The 22,100-nt window shown below is 40.8% G+C and overlaps 1 non-coding gene across 1 annotated transcript; it reads left to right on the forward strand.

Moving 5' to 3' along the window:
- The first annotated feature begins 3,957 nt into the window (after positions 1 to 3,957).
- On the forward strand, positions 3,958 to 4,079 carry LOC121143388. Its single transcript, XR_005880591.1, has one exon. It is a non-coding gene; the product is annotated as a U6atac minor spliceosomal RNA (small nuclear RNA).
- The last annotated feature ends 18,021 nt before the right edge of the window (positions 4,080 to 22,100 follow it).

Genomic DNA, 22,100 nt, shown 5'->3' on the forward strand with positions numbered 1-22,100 from the left:
TCAGAGAAGCAGGAGAGGAGAGGCAGCAGAACGGCAAGTTAGAGTCAAAGACAAAAAATCATCACACCGTGTCTGAGAGTTATGGAAATTAGATGAGATATATAAGAACTACAGGGGCTGAAGGGGTGACCATTAACTGTCTGTAGCTTTTCACCCAGGGGTGATACTCTCACCTTCCCTTACTACTCTTTGCAGTGTAACCCTGCAATTCCTCCTCTAAGATGGGGAGTTTGCCTTCCAGCGTCTCGTTTATGGCTAGGTCAAACGACTTCTTTAGCCAGTGAGAAAAGAACACAGCCAAGGCTTAAGATGTGTCTGATGCCACTGGGTTGGTTCCGGCACATTACTCCAGGAACATGGTAGAACACATTCTGAGTTGCACACTGATCCTGAGTGAGACAAATGAAACCAACAAGTCTTGCTTCCAGTCTTCTGCCAAGACCATTCTCCGTCCACATGGTGTAGCCCAAGCTAAAGCTCAAATGTGGGAAGGAAAGAGAATTGCCACTGTTGCTCATAAGAGGGCTTTTTCTCAATATATGTTTTATTTAAATTAGAAACATGCGTGCTTCACATGTCGATCCCAGCTCCCTCTCCCACCCCTCCTCCTTCGTCCCTCCACCAGCCCCCCCAACCCTCAGCCCAATCTCCACATCATTCCCCAAGGAGGGTGAGGCCCTCCTTAGGGGGATCTCCAAAGTCTGTCATTTCATCCAGGGGAGGACCTAGGCCCTTCCCCATGTGTCCAGGCTGAGAGAGCATCCCTCTATTTGGAATGGGCTCCCAAAGATCATTCATACACCATGGTGAACAGTGATCTACTACCCAAGGCCCCAGTGATTTCTGAGGCTTCCTTACTGACACTATATTCGTGGAGTCTGGGTCAATCCCCTGATGGTCTCTCAGCCATCAATCTGGGGTTCAAGAGCTTTCCCTTGTCCAGTCAGCTGTCTTTATGGTTCACCAGCAAGGTCTTGACCCCTTTGCTCATCACTTCTCCATCTCTGTCACTGGGCTCCAGGGGTTCAGTTCAGAGTTTAGCTGTGGATATCTGTCTATGCTTCCATCAGTCACCAGATGAAGGTTCTAGGATGACTATAAGGTAGTCATCAATCTTATCATTAGGAAGGCGCTATTAATGTAGTCTCTCTACTTTGTTTGCCAATTGGTATTATCCTTGTACATCTCTGGAAATCTCACTAGTGTCAGCTCTCTCCTCAAACCTATAATGACTCCATGTATTATGGTATCTCTCATCCTGGTCTCCTCTATTCTTAGCCCGAGTCAACCTTCCTGCTCCCCTATGTCTTCTTCTCCCCTCCTTTTATCCCCATCTCTTTTTCCTGGTTCCCTCTCCCCTCCCCCCAATATTCCCAATCTGCTCAGGAGAGCTTGCCTCATTCCACTTCTCTGGGGTATCATGTATATCTCTTGGGAACCACCCTGTTTCCCAGACTCACTGGCACTGGGATTATATGCTGACACTCCACTGATCCATGTCTAAAATCCATATATGAGTGAGTACATACCATGTTTGTCTTTTTGTGACTGGGTTACTTCACTCAAGATTCCATTTTTTTCTGCTGAGTAGTACTCCATTGTGTAAATATACCACATTTTCTCTATCCACTCTTCAGTTGTGGAACATCTAGGTTGATTCCAGGATCTAGCTATTACAAATAATACTGCTATGAACATAGTGGAACAGACATCCTTGTTATATGAATGGGCATCTTTTGAGTATATGCGTAAGAGTGCAATTGCTGGGTCTTGTGGTAGACTGATTTCCATTTTCCTGAGGAATCTCAATACTTATTTCCAAAGTGGTTGTACAAGTTTGCATTCCCACCAGCAATGCAGAGTGTTCCCCTCTCCACATCCTTCCAGCATAAACTGTCAGTGGTGTTTTTTTTTATTTTAGCCATTCTGACAGGAGTAAGATATCTTAGGGTTGTTTTGATTTGCATTTCCCAGATGGCTAAGGATGTTGATCACGTTCTTAAGTGTGTCTCAGCCATTTTAGATTCTTCTATTGAGAATTCTCTATTTAGTTCAGTCCCCCACCTTTTAATTGGATCCTTTGGTATTTTGCAAACTTGCATCTTGAGTTCTTTGTAAATTTTGGAGATCAGCCATCTGTCAGATGTGGGTTGCCTTTTTGTCTTGCTGGCTGTGTCCTTTGCCTTACAGAAGCTACTCAGTTTCAGGAGGTCCCATTTATTCATTATCGATCTCAGTGTTTGTGCTACTGGTATTATGTTCAGGAAGCAGTCTCCTGTACCAATTTCTCTTCTAACAGGCTCAGTGTGGCTGGATTAATGTTAAGGTCTTTGATCCATCTGGACTTAAGTTTTGTGCATGGCGATAGACATGTATCTATCTGCAGTCTTCGACATGCCAATATCCAGTTATGCCAGCACCATTTTTTGAAGATGCTATCTTTTTTCCATTGTATAATTTTAGCTTCTTTATTGAAAATCAGGTGTTCATAAGTTTGTGGATCAATCTCAGGGTGTTCAATTCAGTTCCATTGGTCTACCTATTTTTGTGCCAATACCAAGCTTTTCTCAGGACTATAGCTCTATAATAGAGCTTGAAGTCAGGAATAGTGATGCGTCCAGACGTTGCTTTGTTGAACAGGGTTGTCTTGGCTAGCCTTGGGTTTTTTGTTTTTCTATATAAAGTTGAGAATTGTACTTTCAAGGTCTGTGAAGAATTGTGCTGGGATTTTGATGGGGATTGCATTGAGTCTGTAGATTGCTTTGGGGAGGATTGCCATTTTTACTACTTTATCCTACCTATCCAAGAGCATGGGAGATTTTTTCCACCTTCTGGTGTCTTCTTTAATTTCTTTCTTTAAAGACTCAAAGTTATTGCTATACAGGTCTTTCACTTGTTTGGTTAGCATTACCCCAAGGTATTTTATGTTGTGTGTGGCAACTGTAAAAGGTGATGTTTCGCTGATTTCTTTCTCAGCCCTCTTATCATCTGTATACAGTAGGGCTACTGATTTTCTTGAGTTGATCTTGTACCCTACCATTTTGCTGAAGGTATTTATCAGCTGTAAGAGTTCCCTGGTAGAGTTTTTTTGGGTAACTTATATAAACTATCATATCATCTGCAAATAGTGAAAGTTTTACCTCTTCCTTTCCAATTTGCATCCCCTTGATCTCCTTTTGTTTTCTTATTGTTCTAGCTAGAATTTTATGTACAATATTGAAGAGGTATGGGGAGAGGGGACAGCCTTGTCTTGTTCCTGATTTTAGAGGAATTGCCTTGTGTTTCTCTCCATTCAGTTTGATGTTGGCTGTTGGTTTGATGCATATAGCTTTTATAATGTTTAGATATGTTCCTATTATCCCAGATCTCTCCAAGACCTTTATCATGAATGGATGTTGGATTTTGTCAGACTTTTTCAGCATCTAGTGAGATGATAATGCGATTTTTGTTACTCAGCTTGTTTATATGGTGGATTACATTGATGGATTTTCGTATGTTGAGCCATCCCTGCATCCCTGGAATGAAGCCTACTTGATCATGGTGGATGAGTTTTCTCATGTATTCTTGGATCCGATTTGCCAGTATTTTATTTTATTGAGTATTTTTGCATCAATGCTCATGAGGGAAATTGGTCTGAGTTCTCTTTCTTAGTTGTGTCTTTGTGTGGCTTGTGCATCAATGTTATTGAAGGCTCATAAAAAGAGTTTGGCAAAGACCCTTCTGCTTCTATTGCATGGAATACTTTGAGGAGAATTGGTATAAGCTATTCTTTGAATTTCTGGTAGAATTCTGCACTGAAGCCATCTGGCCCTGGGCTTTTTTTGCTTGGGAGACCTTGGTAACTGTTTCTATTTGCTTAGATGTTATAGGTCTATTTAAATTCCATATCTGTTCTTGATTTAATTTTGGCAGTTTGATATCTATCCAGAAATTTGTCCATTTCCTTTAAATTTTCAAATTTTGTGGAGTACACGTTAGCACTCTCCTTTGCAAGGATAGAAGAGGTCCTTGGGCCAAACAACACCCATACAGTTAAGGCATTGCCACCTACTCCAAGCAGTTTTTAATGATTATTTTCATGAAAGCTGGTTAGCTGTAACACCGTCTATGAAGACTTACAAAATTCTAGACGCTGACCCAAGCATGTTCAGTACCAACGAAAGCCTAAATACCTAAATTTCAGACAGAAAGATATTTTCACCATTCTGTGTAACAAGATTCTTCATAATTTATATAATACTCTATTCTTTTGTTCAGAACAACCAGAAAGGAAATTATGAACTATATAAGAGAGTCTGCATGACTTTTATGATTCTTTTCCTCTCTTTTTGAAAATATTTGGCATGCTTTTTCTGTAGTTACCACAAAGAAAGTGTAGATTTGAGAAATGGGATTTTTCTGATTTCAGGAGTGGAAGATTTTTTTAATGTGTAAAACTACAGAGAACTGCAAGAACCAGCTGGTGTTGTAGCAGAGACAGCCAATAGCTTTTATGGGCATTTAGATGAAAAAAAATCATTTACTGCCTGCTTTTTAGCCACCTGATGACAATCAAGGCAAACACGTGTGGTGTGCAGCCCCATCCTCAATTAAACACTGGCTATATGGAGAAGCATTTTTCGAAATACCTCCAACACAGTTTAGATTTTAAAAGGGATAATTTACACCGTGGAATTGGGGGCTGCTAGGCTGGAAAGCCATATATAAAAAATTGGTAAAGATTTCCACATGTCTAGCCATTGGCAGGATGGGAGGATTCCACTTGGGCTGGAATGAGGGACTTTACAGTCATGCCCATAAATCCTGTCCAAGGATAGAACATATCTTACTAGATCAAAGTGTGAATTAATTGACTCTTTCCACATAACAGGATCTATTTCAGAGCTTGAACACCAGTTTATGTGAAAATGAGAGAGAATAGCCGAGTAAGGTATAAAGGACTTGAAAGCTGCAGAGGTATTCATTCCAACTGAAAATGAACAAATTAAACATAAGATGGTCAATCTCCATTTTGATCTTGATGATGGGGAGGATGTAATAAGCAGGTTTGAGAGACAATAAGTACAGTTTGAGGGTAAATTATATTTTTAAAGTTCAAAAGCAAAAATAAGTAGAAGTGAGTTGTCAGGATATTGGTAGAAAGATTTTAGAAATCAGGTTTGATTAAAAAATTTAAGACAGAGAACATGCCACTAAAATATTACTGAAATTGCTACATCTTTAAACTGTCCCTCTTTATCACAGCATGCATAAATATCTTCATATAGTCAGTAATGCAGAATGAATGATTCCATTCTGGTAATCATATCAGTTCATCTAGCTTATATTTAAGTAGTAAATGCTGTATCTTTGGTGGATACATAATCCCATACAAATAGGCAAGCAAAATAATTCATCTTATTATTTGTACAAAATGTTAGTTAACAACAAAAGAGGCCTATTTAAATTTTAAATGTCACTGATGTTGTGACAATTGTGCCATATTGATATTGAACAATGAGTTTTGTCTTGTTTGGTTTGGTTTGGTTTGAATTTTTCAAGATAGTGTTTCTCTGTGTAACTGCCTGGCTGTCCTAGAACTCCCTTTGTAGGACAGGTTGGCCTTGAACTCACAGATATCCACCTGAGGGCTGAGATTAAAGGAGTGTGACACCACCACCCCACTACACTACGGTTTTTTTTTTGACACCATGTTTATTAACTTGTTTTGAGTCAAAAATACAGACTTGTAATTTAAAACTTGTTTTCAAGTTTTTCTTATTAAAACATACAAAAAGGATGATATGAACTTCAATGAAACTTTAGGTATCAATGTCGCACTAGCTGGCTTTTGGGTAACTTTTCACTTCATTTGCAAATAGATACCACGAATGTAAAAGGATCCTACCTCCCAATTCCATCAGAGCTAGATTTCATACGTATAAATGGATATGTCTTCTCACATGGCCCAACATAGATGTAATGGAAACTTGAGACATAATTTACTTGAATTTAAAGAAGACAATTGTTGACTCATTTGTCTCCACTCAGAAGATGTTTTTTAAATTTAAATTCTTTATTTTGCTTTTCTGCACCACACAATTGATATTTAGAATCTGCTATTTTAAAAATCTATCTGAGAATGATGTATTAATGTATTTATTTCTTTGGTGATATTCTGTACTAATAATATGATAAATTAGTAGATTTATCGATATATTCAGAAAATAAGTGAATACAAGTTTTAATATTAATTAAGTGTGCAAAAGTCACAAACTAGTAAGCTATAATTGAAGAGTTAGTATTCATTCCAGTCAGCAAATGTGGCACAGAAGTTTGCTGTGCACTTCGGAATCTTGGTGAATTCTGAAACTCTTTCTTGGCCTCAGAATCAGCATTCCACAGCTTGGTCACACGTGGCTTTTGGTTGTTTCAATTCTAACTGCTGCTTTTCCCAAGACCCATCATGTGGCCTAAAGCAAGTTGACCCTTTTATCAATGTGAGGGAAAAAATGGTCGTTTGAAAACTCCTTTCTTGCACATCAGTGAAGAAGATGGATAGATTAAAGCTCAAGTTACAAGCACGATGACAAAGCAAATGTAAATGATGATTAAAACTGAATTCAAAAAGTGGGCAAAAAAATGATGGGTGGTAGAAATGTGTATATTCCACATGTGATTGAGATATCCATTTCATACAAAGTATAATATGCTTTATACACAGTGGAATGGGCATTGGAGAAGCTGATTGATAAACAGCCTCTGTTGATCCTAAAGAAAAACATAATTCACGTTGAAAAAACAAACAAACTACAGCACTCCCTTCTGTGATGGCAGCCACACATGATGTTCTCTAAAACCCCAAGAAAATGGTACTATGTTTATTTGTACTCTTATGCATGTGAGTGTACATTTGCATATGTGTGTTGTGTGTTTGTGTGTATCTCTGTGTATGTCTCTGTATCTCTGTGTGTGTGTGTGTGTATCTGCATCTGTGTCTGTCTGTATTCTCTCATGAAATTGCTCCAATTTCAGTTTCCTTCAAATTCAGGTGATATTTTGGACTTAACTCCCTCTCAGCGGAACAAGCTCTGCATAGAATAACCAGATTTTTGAAGGGAAAGTGATCACCCATACTGAGTGCTAAGAGTCTGGTTTACAATTGGAGCTTGTTCCACAGCTCTGTAAGAATCATTATTTCCCTGCTTTGCTCCCTTATGATAAATGAAAACGCAGTAAGATATTCTGCCCAACTGTCCACTATTTCCTTTTTTATGGAGGTCACAAACTTTCTCATAAATTAAAAGAGTCTCTTTGCTTTGTGCCACTATAAAATTTATAATGATACACTCGCCAAGGCCAAAATACACAGGAGATAAAGCTTCTTCAATGAAATCCCTTTAGAGTCTGAATTCGCCTGTATTTGTTATTCTAACAGTAGCTGGAGGGACAGCGACATTAATTATTGAACTGATGGTAGATGAATACATTCTTCATGTGTGTTCAGAAACACTCAGGGAGCAAAGCCACAATCCAGAACCCCTTCTGAGCATGGGCACCTGCTTCCCAAGCTGCCTTTGCTGTCCTTAAAGAAGCACCCAATGCTAATAAAGCCTCTCTTTTCTAACAGAGACTTGGCTTGAAATAGAATAGAAAAACCCACATGCTGCCTCACTCTCTCCACTGAGGCAGTTGTCTGTCATTAACTAACCTGCAAGAACTACCTTTGGGCTTATCACAGCTGAATTCAGAGAAACCCAGCTCCTTCTCCAAGACATTACAGAAAAATCCTCTTTTGTTCTCTCCCCAGCAAATCAGCACTTATCTGAAGTTTCTCCTTGTCTCGTGCGGAAAACTCTGAAGTCGATGTGCTCAGAAATGAAGAAGATATTGCTGCCAGAGTAGAGCTTCGGAACACAGCTTAAATCCCTCTTCCCACGGAAGAGAAGGGCTTAAAGAATTTAGATGAGAGATGGCAAAATTCCACTAGCTGCATAATCATTCAAGGCTTGAGAAAACAGGCTCAAATTTTAAATGACGCGATTTAGAATTTTATGACATAATACTTAGGAAAATTGGAAAGCTTATCAACAAAGTAATCGAGTGTGCTTTATCTTAAATGGGGAGCTTTCGCGGTGGAAGAAAGAGGGAATCAGGCTTTCCAGGGCTGTTCCAATCGTCCCGCTTTGTGCCTTTTCTCTTCATTGATTTTATCTCGCATAGATTCCATTCATGTTTCAAATTAAATTATCCTAATACTCTCTGCCTCCTTGACTCAAATGCATTTTATTTCTAAATCACCAGGGACAATGAGAGATCCCTAATATTTACATGTGATACTCGCCAGGAGCTATGAGGCAGCAAGCCTCTACTTGCTGCATTATGAAGAAGGTCACTGTCACCCCCATCACTTCCTCATTCTTCCTCTTGGCCTCTCTCTCCAACTCTTCCTAATATTACAAATCTGGTTTCTTTGTCTTCACCTTGATTTCATGACCAATATATACTACTGATAGCAACTTCGGAGAAGGTTGCCCAAAATCTGCTGAAGAGAACATTATTTCCTTGGTGTACCCAAGGGACTTAACTGGCGGGGGTAAAAGGTCAAATAGATTTCAAGATAACCTGTAGAAAATATGATTTTAGCCATTTGAGCATAAATGTAGTTAACCCACATGATGGATGTCTCAGTAGAAGAAACCTAGAGAAGACAAAATGTATCCAATTGATTTGCTCCCCTGCGCTTACTCCTCTACACCATGCAATGGCCCACCAATGCTTACCCCTCCACACTACATGAATTTCCATCTATGCTTACCCAGCACACTATGCAATGGCCCAGGATTTTGAGTTCTATAGAATGGCATTCAGAGAGATTCCTTGGAAGAGAGTATGTTAAATGTAAAGGCTCGCCGGGCGTTGGTGGCGCACACCTTTAATCCCAGCACTCAGGAAACAGAGGCAGGCAGATCTCTGTGAGTTCGAGTCCAGCCTGGTCTACAGAGTGAGTTCCAGGACAGCCTCCAAAACAATACAGAGAAACCCTGTCTCGAAAAAACAAAAACAAAAACAAAATGTAAAGGCTCTTTTCCCTTGAAACTTGTCCAACTCCTCCATGTACTGAGGCTGGCAGTGTGACCAGGGACCCAGGAGGCCCCATCTCAACCTCCTGGCTTCATTCTACATAGGTATGAGTTAAGTTGGCCTAGAGAGACTGAATAGAGCCCAGCATGATGGCTCAGGCAAGGTTGAAACAGATGGGAGTGCCATGGACTTAAGGCCAACATAGGCTACATAGAGAGTTCCAGGACTTCTTGGGCTACAATTGTTTTGTCGTTTTTTAATACTAAAGAATAAAAATAGGCAACATTTGGGTCCAAAATACAATTTCTGAGTAGAATGTGGTCTAGAACAAACAGACAGATGTGGTAGATTTTAATTTTAGATGCATTGTTTGCACTTTGCTCTGAACACACCTCGGTGCTATCTCTCTATATTAAAAATTAATTTTATCCAATATAATTTAATGAATTCAAGAATCATTTGTTTAATGGTTCCCATATGCCAAGAATTATGCAAGAAACTCAATAAATATTTGATGATATTATTAAGTATGATAATGCTGTTTAATGATCTAAACTATTTTACGGGTTCAGTACAAACATTTTATTAAAAGCAAACCAAAGCAGACTTTGCTAACCCAACACCTAAGACAAATGAACTGTGGATGGAGGACTGAAATGAGACTTTTCTGACTTTTCTGTTTTAGTTTACTCTCATTAAAGAGCTAACTTCTCTCTTAGGTACATATTTTCTTGTTTGCATATATTAAAATTTCAAATAATTAGTCACATATAAATTTCCTTATTTAATGACCAAAATGTCCATCAAGAAACTGGTTCTAGTCCACAAAGATGTTAGTCCTATCCAAATATTTCATACTTCAAAGAGTGTGTGGGTTCTTGTGCCTAAAAAACCAACAAACCAACAACAATGAATTGAAACACATGGGCAAGACACACCTTTACACTTCAGGCCGTTCTTATGTAGATTGCTCTTTAAACCAAGTTTTTAAAATGCCATGGAAGGATAGTATATCCTTCAATAATGCTACGAGAGGATTAAATTATCTAGATAATTTTGGTCTGTTACTATATTTCTATTGTTAAACACACTGAGGAATTTGGAGGGTCTTTTCTGCCAATACTACAGTGAAGGACTTAGTAAATTAACTGTTATTAAATTATTAAATTTCAACTGTATCGTGTTCACTCAATTGTATTCTAATAGGTTATGCACATGCTGGTTATGTGAAATAGTACTAGTTCGGGTGCATCACAAGGAAGCACTGTTGTGGTAAACATCTTTGATTCAATTTTTATAACCAGAAAGTGTCACCTCAGTCACTAATGTTTTTAAACAAAAAAAGCATATTTCATCCGCAGAACCCTGTATTTCTTAAACATTATCATTAATCTTCAGAACAGACCAGTTGCTGCAGGGTGGTCTGGGACTAGGTGTTCTTCTCCTACCAGGGGAAAAGCTCTCAGACACAGGGGCCAGAATTCTGAGTCTTACATCTCAGAAAATCCCAAGATTCTAGCAGAAGCTATAAAATTTTTAAACACACTCGAGGCTTTTAAGTCAAAGAAATCCCAGGGCACACCTGAATTTAGTTTTGGTAGGAAAAAGACTGTGCCCCTGAGGGAGATATAAAATAAATTCTCACAGATGAGATTTGCTACCCTCTTAAATAAAACCAAGAAACATTGGTTACAGTCGTCACAACACATGTCACAAAGTACAAATCATCATGGGGTACTATCTCATAGGGCACCACCTCTGCTCCTGTGTGGTTCTTAATTTGAAATCTTTTCCTTCATAACAGTCATTTAATTTTAAATACTTTATCCTCATCAGGTATCAACCCATGAGAAGGAAGTCTGCTTTACAATGTGTCCATCCTGTGGAAGAACCACATGTTCTGTATGACAGCCACAAAGTGAGAAACAAGAAAATGTAGGTCAATATGATTCCTTTCTGATTGCTCAAAGGCAACTGGCTTCAGGAAGAAATGCTTCTAAAGAAGGGGTGTAATAATAGCTGTGTTTTTTCTTTACTCGGAGCTGAGGAGGAAGATGCTCTGTACAGCTGCATGACTCCGGATACAGAGATATAGATAGATAGATAGATAGATAGATAGATAGATAGATAGATAGATAGATAGATAGGGTAAATACTTTCTGTGATTTCAAATAGCTCATAGTTAGGACATTCTGGTTTCATAGTTTAATCTGGCATGATGGTTTTAAGTATTTGGTGGTTTTATTTCCCAACATAAAGACTACTCACGTTTTGTGATGATACAATCTTTTCAGATTTATTTTATTTGAAATTATGTGTGAATGCATGTGTCTGTTTGTAGGTGTGGGCACTGGGAATGCAAGTGTCTGTGCAGGTCAGAGACACAGGGTCCCCTGGCATTGGAGTCACAGGAGATTGTGAGCTGCCTGGTTTTAGTACTGGAAACTGAATGTGGGGGTCCTCTGGAATTTCAATGAAGTGCTTGTAACTGTCGAACCATCTCTCCCGCCCAAAGGATGTAATATTAGATGTTAGAGACAGTGAGTCTGGAGTTACACGCATTGCACTGAGTGGCATATTGTTTCATTTATTCATGCATTGCTTCACTAAGAAATCCACTCAATGGTTATTATGTGTTGTTTGTTTTGCCACTGTGGCAATATAGTTACCAAAACAGCTACTTATCATGAACTGCAAAGGGTGGCAATAACCATTCACACACACTCAAGCAATTATTATATAGCAGTTAATACATGATGTGCATTTGAACCATTTATGTAATTATTCCTTATCAATAAAAACTCAGGAGTCAGATTTAAGGCCAAAAATCTGAATGATCAGAGAAGCAGCAGAGAAATGACCAGTGACCTCCTCTCTCTCTCTCTTTCCTACATCCAAAGGGACTGAGAATCTTTTTAAGATCAACCCTATTACTTCCTGTATCTCTCTATATGTCCTCTCTCCTCCAAAACCTCTATGGTTAATTTCATTCAGCTAGTAGCTAGCTCCACCCTCTGATTCAAACCAAACTTTATTGTTAATCTCAGCAGAGTCAGAGTGCAAGCGAAATATTCCACAACATGAATTATGTTATATCCAGGCATGTAATGATACACAACACAAGGAAAATCTATGCTATGGCTTTGCTTGAATCTCTCCAAAATTCATATGTTGAAATCAAAGACAATAAAATGATGATATTAAGAGATGGGGTCCTTGGACAGTAGTTAGCTCATGAGGTAAGGTCCCTTGTGATTGTGGTTGACCTTAGAAAGAAGTCCAGGGCTGAAGTTGTCACTCATTGATAGAATATCTCGCATGCAAGAATCACTGAGTTTGATCCTTAACACCATATGCTTATCAGCCGAGCACTCCAGAGAGTAGAAGCAGGAGGATCAGAAGTTCAATATTTACATGGCTACATAAGTAAGTTTGAGGCCAGCCTGGGCTACATAATATCCCTACATCAAACAAACAAAAAGAGGTACACATGAATTTTTCTCTTCATGTGAGAACAAGGGAAGATGCTTCTGGCCAATGAACTAAAAGTTACAACTCACTACACTCTACTTTGATCTGAGTACTTGTGTCTCCATGATGACGAATATGATTCTATTCTCTCTTTTTTTAAGAATACACAGTGTTCTGCTTGCATGTATGTCCACATACCAGAAGAGGGCACTAGATCTTCATTATAGATGGTTGTGAGCCACCATGTGGTTGCTGGGAATTGAACTCAGGACCTATGTAACAGCAGTCAGTGGTCTTAACCTCTGAGCCATCTCTCCAGTCTAACACATTTCTATTCGTTATAAGCCACACAGTCTAAGGTATTTTATTAAAGCAGCCTGATGACTTAGTCCTCAGTGTAACGGTACTCACATTCTACTGCAGAGACAATGAACAAGTAAATTAGAAATAGATGAGACAGATGAGGAATGACAAGAGAAGTTCCTTCTGTGATATGGCTTCCACACTAAAACTTAAGGCTTAAAATAAGGCTTTGTCTTTCAGAGAAGTTACAGCCTGACACAGAATAAAGCACACTCAGAAACCATAGTGCAATACCCAGAAAGTGTGGTCAGAGTGAGAAGTAAGGTCCAGTGACAAGGGATATTATGCAGAAGTGTGGGGGTGGTAGGGGAATCCATTTACACAGTCAACGTGATTGAGGGGCCTAGAACATTAATGATGCGTATTTCTGGAATGTCTGGGAAGGTGGTGTATTTTGGGTCAGCAGACTGAAGGTGGGGATGCCCTAGCAACAGCAAATGGCATCACTGGACAGGCTTCTGGGTTCACAGGAAACAAGAAGCAGAGACAAGAGGAAGTCCATCCACATGCACAAGCTTGGTTCTTCTTCAGCAGGCACAATTTCTGCTGCTTCCACACCAGTGACACCAGGATCCAGCTTCTTATGCCTTTGTATGCAAGTGCACTGGGGCCTCTCTGAGGAGCTTTTGGAGGGTCTTCGGCTGCAGACAGGGCATCCATCACCAGTCACTCTTGCTCTGTCTCCCGGCTTTCCTTTCTCCGACCTACCACTACCTACTGTACAAATTGACAGCCTTCAAATGACCAGATGGGAGGATTTTGATAATGATCCTATAAGACTAATAATTCCCTCTTTATATGTTGTGTGTATATATATGTGTATGTGTGTATATAATTTTATAGTTAGAAAATATATAATTTTGTGCATATATCTTTACCATGTATTTTCTAGGTAAGTAATGAGGTGTTCTTGACCATTGCAAGAAGCATGGGTATTTTTAGTAAGTAAGCCATTGAAATTGTTGTTTCAACAGAAAACTAATACACTTTAACTTGTGTTTTAAGATTTATATAAATACACACACGCATATATATATATAATTTAATAGATTAATGAAAAAAGAGGCCATGAATTTGAAAAGAAAGCAAGGGAGGGTATATGGGAGGGTTGGAAGGGAGAACAAGGAAGGTGGAAATGATGCAAATATATTAACTACAAAGAGTAGCATGTAAATAAACAGAGAAAGGAAGACACAAGAATTGAGAATCCCCTGTTGCTAATACCCAGACACAAATGCTATCATTTAATTGTGAGTTTTCTTTCTAGTAAACTGATAATTGTTTTATTTACTGTAATATTGTATTAATGAATGTTCATCTGTGCTTGAAAAAGAGTGTGCTGTCCATTAAAGTTGGAGGTAGTGTCCAATAAATGCTAGTTAGGTGAAACTAGCTCAAGCCCTCTATAGCCTTTGGATTTTATTGTTCCATTCATTATGACGGTAGATGCTGAAACTATAATTTATAATTTGAAATTTTACAAGGATTCTCTTCAGCTCTGTCATTTTTTTTGCTTCATATGTTTTGAAGCTCTGAAATTTGACAAAACAGAAAGTATTGTATAACTTCTTAATGAATATTTTATTATTATAAAGCAATATCTCCCCTATAACTCCATAGATATTTTTACTCTGTGTCTGTTTTCCCTGGTATTGACACAGAGAGTCCTACTTCCTAACACTGGCATCTGCCTCATGTGTCTCCTCAGACTTTCATTCTTCAGCTATGGATATTTTGGGGTTTTTTTCCTCCTTTTTGATAAATGATTTTACTTGACTATACAATTGTAATGTGTAGTCTTCCCGCCAGTCGTCTGGGCCCTGCCGAGATGTCTCAGCTCCCAAATAACACACAGGACACTATATTAATTATAAAGCTGCTGGCCGTTTGTTGGATTTCTTATCAGCTAGCTCTGACTTAATTGTTAACCCATAATTGCTAATCTGAGTATTTCCATGCGGCCTTCTCTTACTGGCAAAAAGGGTCCGGACCTCTTACATCATCTTACATCTTGACTTACCGTGCCTCTGTTTCCCAGAATCCTCCTCAACTCCTAGATCCACCTATCTTGCTTCACTATTGGCCAACAGTGCTTTATTCAACAACGAATAAGGTAAGCACATATACGCAGAAGGACTTCCCCCATCACACAACAGTTAGTGAAAGACTGTCATTATTATAATTGATTTTAAATTTACCACCTTGCTATGTATTTGCCACTTATCCCATATGGTATGAGTTTTTCTTTGCTAGTCTTTTCTTTGGTTTTGAGGCTGTTGGGCAATTTTTAAGTTTTTCGTACCATCTCTGTTGGGAGTTCTCTTGTTCATTTCCTTACACTTCTTTTCTCCACTCCTTCTCTCCTTCCCTTTCTTTTCCATTCTTTCTCACTACAGATTGTACAGTACGCATCATTTTCATATGATAGCTGATCTTGGAATAACATCATACCATGTCGTACATGAAGTCAGTCCTCATACCCCAAGTTCTTATTTTTGAAATGCTTTGTCCTTTATCTGAATAAAATCTCACAGATTAGTTTTTTAACATGTTATTGATTCTTTGTAGGTTTCACATCATGCATCCTGACCCCACCCATCTCCCCATCCCTTCAGATTCACCCTCTGTGCTTGCAACCTCTCCCCTCCCAAAAAAGAAAATTTAAAACAAAAACAAACAAACAAGAAGTTCTCGGCGTGGAAGCTGTAGTGTGGCCCAGTGAGTTACACAGTACACCCTCAGTCCACACATCTTTCCTTCTGAGTGTTCATTGCAGTGAGTCATTGACCTGGTTTGAGGTGCCTGTCTTTTGCAGGACCTTCAATGGGATTCCTCTTGGGATATCCTGTTGTTGCCTCGTGTTGTGGAGATCCTATAGATTTTGATCAGCAGGTCAAGCTCCTTCATGTGCTCTGGTAGTTCATAGATGAGGTGGACGTTGGGGTGGACTAAATCATAGCCCTTGTTCTGGCCCTGGGTGGTATCTGGGTTGGTCAGCCTGCCAGCTCTCCCTCATCACCACCTCCAAGGTGACAGCACTGCCTCAACTGGTTCACCTAATATAGCAGGCAACAAGGGCCAGGTCTACCCTCACACCCTGTGGGCCAGGTCATTCACACACACACCACCAGGACTAGCTCTACTGTTTTTCCCAGGCAGGGTACAGGACCCAGTTTCCTGAGTGTTGCAGTTGGTGAGGGCCAGGGGCAGCTCTCCCACTGTCACACCTATGAGGCCAGATCTCCCTGCTGACACAGGTGGCAAAGGGAGAGGGCATCTTTCCCTCACCCATGACACCACATGGAAGATGAGTTGGAGGGATGCTGGTCAGATCTCCTGCTCCTGTGCCCTCAGAGCCTGCTTATTTGCACCTAGTTTAATTGCCGTTATATGTTTTCCTTTAACCCAGAACTATCTTTTAGAATAATTTAAAAGCAATAAAACCATGTTTGTTTTAAAAAGAATATCTTTCTGCTATTTTTGTGTTGCTAACCTACTTGCTATAACATAAATTCCATCTAGTGCTTTAAAAACAATTCTCATTTCTCTCTATAGTTAACAGAAATATCTTGTGGGGCTGGAGAGATTGCTCAGCAGTTAAGAGCACTGGCTGCTCTTCCAGAGGACACAGGTTCAATTTCTGTGTGGGTAACAGACATGCATGCAGCAAACCAACATACATTCAGAAAAATACTTACATAAATTAATAAAATAAATATACTTCGTGATAGAAATTTCTACACGGAGATACTCGATTCTCCTTCAATGGTTTAGAAATGTTCCTCCACATGTTTCTGGTCTGCTTTGCTTCTCATGAGAAGTGACAGGTCATTCCTAGGTTTGTTTCCCCACATGATGCCCTGAAGAACCACTAAGGTTCTTTTTTTTCTGGCTGAATTGATATTTGTGTTAGTTGCTTCTCTATTGCTGTGACAAAACACCATGACCAAAATCACTTATATAAGGAAGAATGTTTTGGAGCTTACAGTTTCAGAGGGATCATCAGGACAGGGATCATGGCAGCAGGCAGGCAGGCAGGCATTGCACTGAAGCAGTAGTTTAGAGCTCATATCTTGAGACAAAAACCATGAGGCAGAGAGAACACTAACTGGGAATGGCATGAGCATTTTAAAATCCAAAGCCCATTCTCGGTCATATACCTCCCCCAACAAGGCCACACCTCCTAATCCTTCCCAAACAGTTCCACCAATTGGGGACTAAATATTCAAATACATGCACCCATGAGGCTCATTCTCATTCAAACCACAATATTTTATTTGCTTCTTGGTTGCATGTAAATTCTGTGATTTCTAATTCTACACTGCCTTGTCACTTCAGGTCACCCAGGATTTTCTTAAATTTTTATGTTTTGTATTATGATTTAGCCCTAGACCTGTTATTATTTCCTAGCTTCTGTTTCTCTTAATCTTAAATGTCTGTTTCACCTTAAATCCTTGGAACAAACTCTAGTGGTTGCTTTAGCATTCTTGCCTGAAACTTGATTTTCTCTACTACTTCAAGACAAGTTTCTACTATTTTCTTTTCTCCAAATGTTCTTCATGTGACTGGTAATTTTTACTGAATGCCAGATATGATTACTAGGTAGTCCAGAACCTGGATGTTTTTTATTCTCTTTAAAGAATGTTGGGTCCTATTTTCTCAAGATGTTTTATATCAACCTGATCATTTTAATCCCTGCTTTTAAGATGAATCCTTTGATGGTTAGAAAAAGTTTCTTCGCTGTCATTTTTCAAAACGAAAACTATTACACCCCACAGGAGCTCTATAGATTCTGCCACTTAGAACTTTCTACTAGTTTCTCACTGCCCAACATAGTAGAGTCACCCTATGAAGAAAAACAGTATTCTCGCAAAGACCCATGAGAATCCCTACATAGAATTCTGGATCTCTGTCGCCATCTAATTCCCTTTTCTAGATTATTGCTTCAAATTTCTACCAGCCTCAGTCTACTGAACGTCAGTAACTACATTCTCAACCTAGTGAACCTTCTGTCTTGTATTGGGAGGTTTTCTGCAGCAACCTGGTCCACAATCTCTCTTCAAGAAGAAATCAAAGAGAAAGATCTTCTTGTTTTCTTCTTTCACTGACTATCACCCCTTGATGGTTGGGCAAGGGCAGCTACCACTGGCATCAAAAACTCTTTCAGGCCATATTCAGCCAGAAAAACAGAGTCAAGATATTTCGAATTGGCATGAATTTAATACATACTGATAGATTACTTTGAAACCACCGGAAATAATAGAAAACAAATGGCTGGGATATTCACTAGCAGGTCTCATCTTTGGGATAACTACAAAGCTATAGAATCTGTAAAAATGCAAAAAATAAAATGTAAGTGACCTTACCACAAAGACAGGAGCTTTGAAAAAAATAGAAGTCCAAGGTTCCTGCAAATTTCCATTTCTACTGAAGTCCATGTTAAACTAACTTCAATTGCTCAAACTATAGACCCCAGAGATCAGACAGATACAAGATAGCCAGATGATTCACGTATACAAAAAGAGGTGTTTACACAAAAACATTTGTGCATGTAAACTATCTTAAATAGACCAACGTCTCAAGCACACAAAGATGCAATTATCAAGGAGGTTGCTTGAGGACTTAAAGGTTGTCTCCGAGGCAAATCCTGAAGGTTTTTGGAAGCAGAGGGTTGGAAGAGCCTGGACCTGATGGCTAACCCTGCCTTCTTGCCTCCTTTAGATGAGTCATTGTTGTCTCTAAAATACAGCCTACCATAAGTCATGATGGGAATTGTCCATAAAGTTCCTGGCATATCACTAATTAGAAATTAATATTTATTCATCTATGAGGTGAAGTTCAAAAGAGAAAAAAATCTCTGCATAACTTTTTCAGCCTCAAAATATGGTTGAGCATAGCAAATGAGCAGTCAGCTGTTTCACACATTTATGATCCTTTCAAGCAAAGTTATTTGCATGTGCAGTCTTTTATTTTTTATTGATTCTTTGTGGATTTCACATCCTGCATCCCAACCCCCTTTGTCTCTCATCCCTTCATATCTGCCCTCTACTCTTGCAACCTACCCCTCCCTCACCAAAATAAAATACATTTTAAAGGAAAAATAGCAAACAAAAGCAAAAAGTCTTGGTGTGGAAGCTGTAGTGTGACACGGTGAGTTACACAGCATTCCCTTTAGTCCATACGTCTTACCTTGTAAGTATTGGCTGCACTGAGTCATTGATCTGGCTTTAGCTATACCCTCAGTATCAGGCCCTGACAAGGGCTCATTTTGGATATCCTGTTGTTGCCTTGTATCATGGAGATCCTGCAGCTTTGGATCCAGCCCCTTCACGTGATCCAGCAGTTCATAGATCAGGTGGATGCTGGGGTGAGCCAACTCATAGGTCTGGTTTTGGACCTGGGTGGTAGCTGGGTTGTCAGCCTTCCAGCTTTCCTTCATCATCACCACCAGGGCGAGCTAGCTCACACAATAAAGCAGACAGCAAGGAGAAAGCCAGTTCTCCTGCTCCCAGGTCCTCAGATTCATGCCCCGTGCCCCGCACTCACATCATCAGGGCCAACTCTACTGTGCTTCCCTGCATAAGGAGGCTCTCCTGTCCCCATGCCCCTGAAGCCAGCTTTGTTGCTTGCCTCAGGAGGCAAAGGAGGGCATCTTTCCTTTGCCCATGCCACCACATGGCAGATGAGGTGGAGGCATGATCAGCCCTCCTGCTCTGAATGCTCTCATGCTCTCAGGACTGGCTCACCTATGCCCATGCAAACAGGGTTAGTTCTACCCAGGCAAGGTGCAGAGCCTGCTTTCCCAAGTGCTGCAGCTCACGAAGGGCAAGGTCAGCACTCCCACTCTCAGGTCTCTGGGACTAGCTTTCCCGCCTGCAGTTGGTGGTGAGGGGTGAGGGAGGCATCTCTCCTTCACCCACGCCACCACCACCATGTAGCAGATAATGGGGTTAGACCTCCCACTCTCATTGCTTCTGGCTGGCTCACCTCCACCTCCACCAGTGGGGTCAGCTCCACTATGCTGCCCAGGCAAGTGAGCTCCCAAGTTCTGCTGTTGGTGGGAGTCAGGTCCAGTTTTCCCTAGTGCTGTAGCCAGTGAGAAGTAGGACCAACTCTGCAGCCCTATCCTCACTGTCTTCAGTGGTAACAGTGACATCAACAGACAGAGACTGTGCCTGGGCCACGAACCTAGACATGGCTCTCTGAACACAGCTCCACCCAAATGATAGCCTGGCCCCAATTGGCAGCATATGTCACTCAAGGCTGTATGGCCCAGAAATGACATGGCCCTTGCACATCAACCTGGCCACAGGTGATGACCCAGATCCTAGGCATCCATTATGGTCTTTGGTGGCAACACCAGCCATGGACATCAACACAAACTCAGGCTGCAATAGGAAAATGGACCCAGACATGGTCCCTGGCAGTAGCCCAGGTCAGGATGTCATGGCAGCATAGCACTCAAGTGCCAACCAGTACCCAGATGGCAACCCAGACCCCAGGCATCTGTTCAGGTTTCCATGGTAACAGAAGCCACAGACATCAATGTAGACCCTGGTTGTGGTAGGGCCATGGACCCAGATGCAGACCTTGACCACAGTTCAGGTCCAGACTTCACCATGGCTCCATGGCTCCTGTGGAAGCACAGGTCATCTAGATCTATATGGCCCCGGTGGCAGCATGACCTTCAAACACCAACATAGCCTCATGTGTCGCTCCAGACTACAGACCTCTGCACAACCCTCAGTGGCAACAGGAGCCACTAACATCAACATGGAGCCCAGCTGCAGCTGGACCACAGATGCAGGTGTGGCCCTTGGCAGCAGCCTATTCCTGGACATCACCATGATACTGGGTGGCAGCCAGGCCATCTACGTCAGCCAGCTCCTCACTGCCCTCTACTCTTCATATCCAGCTCTCTACCCAGGACATGAACCTTTCTGCCTCTCTCACCATCCCGTTTCCCCACCATATACTCACTCACTGTAACGGTGCCCATGGTTGGTCTCCAACTGCAGGGCAAGTGTCCTGGGGCAGAGCTATAACTGTTCTCCTGGCTCCTGGGGCGGCTTCTGGATGTGCATTCTTGGCACTCGCTGTTCTCATGGTCTTCCACTCATTCTCTGTAAGCAGAACCTCACTCTTCAGACCAGATTCACAAATCATGAAGGTTCTCTGCATAGAGTGTGGGGCTCAGGGACAGGCCAGACACTAGCAAAAAATACAAGTTTTCTCGCCAACTTGTTGCCATAGCTTAATCTACTGTCTTAGTTATGTTTCTATTGATGTGGTAAAACACCATGAGAAAAAAAGAAGTATCTTTCACCTTGGAAAATACCCAGGGAAGTCAGGGAGGGAACTAAAGACAGGGCCCTGTGAACGAGAACTGATACAGAAATAGTTTCATGGAGAAACACTGGTTGCTGGCTTACTGCTCATGGATTTCTCAGCCTTTCTTACACTATCCAGAACTGCCCACCCAGAAGTGGCACCACCCACAGTGAGTTTAATACTCCTACATTAATAATCAATCAAGAAAATGCCCTACAGATTTGCTACTGGACAATCCTGTGGAAGCATTTCCTTGATTAAGATTCCTTCTTCCTGGGTGGAGCTCCGGGAGCAGTGTTGAAGAAAGAGAGGAGGGACTGTATGAGCCCCCTGTTGAGGTCATGATGAAGAAACCCACAAAGACAATTGACCTGAGCTAGTGGGAGTTCATTGACTCTGAACAAAGAGTTAGGGAGCCTGCATGGGACTGACCTAGGCCCTCTGCATGTGTGTGACAGTTGGGTAGCTTGGTCTCTTTGAAGGACTCCTAGCGGTGAGATCAGGACCTGTCCCTGGAGCTCAGCTAACTTTTGGGAACCCATTCCCCATGGTGGACTACATTGCCCAGCCTTGATTCAGGGGGAGGAGCTCAGTCCTGCCTCAACTTGATGTGCCAGGCTTTTGTTCAAGCCTATGGGAGGCCTGCCCCTTTCTGAATGGAGGAGTGGATGGGGAGGGGAATAGATGGAGGGATGACAGGAAGAGAGAATGGAGGGGAAACTGAGGTCGGTATATACAATAAATGAAAAAATAAAGTTGATTAAACAAAAATAAAAAATAAATTAAAAAAAGAAAAGAAAGAAGGCTTGGGGATAAGCCAAGGAAGCTAAAGTTTCAAGCATTTTAATGTAATCACACAGACCCCCACTGGG

This window comes from Mesocricetus auratus, unplaced genomic scaffold (genome assembly GCF_017639785.1).
Source record: "Mesocricetus auratus isolate SY011 unplaced genomic scaffold, BCM_Maur_2.0 Super-Scaffold_100011, whole genome shotgun sequence".
Lineage (NCBI taxonomy): Eukaryota > Metazoa > Chordata > Mammalia > Rodentia > Cricetidae > Mesocricetus > Mesocricetus auratus.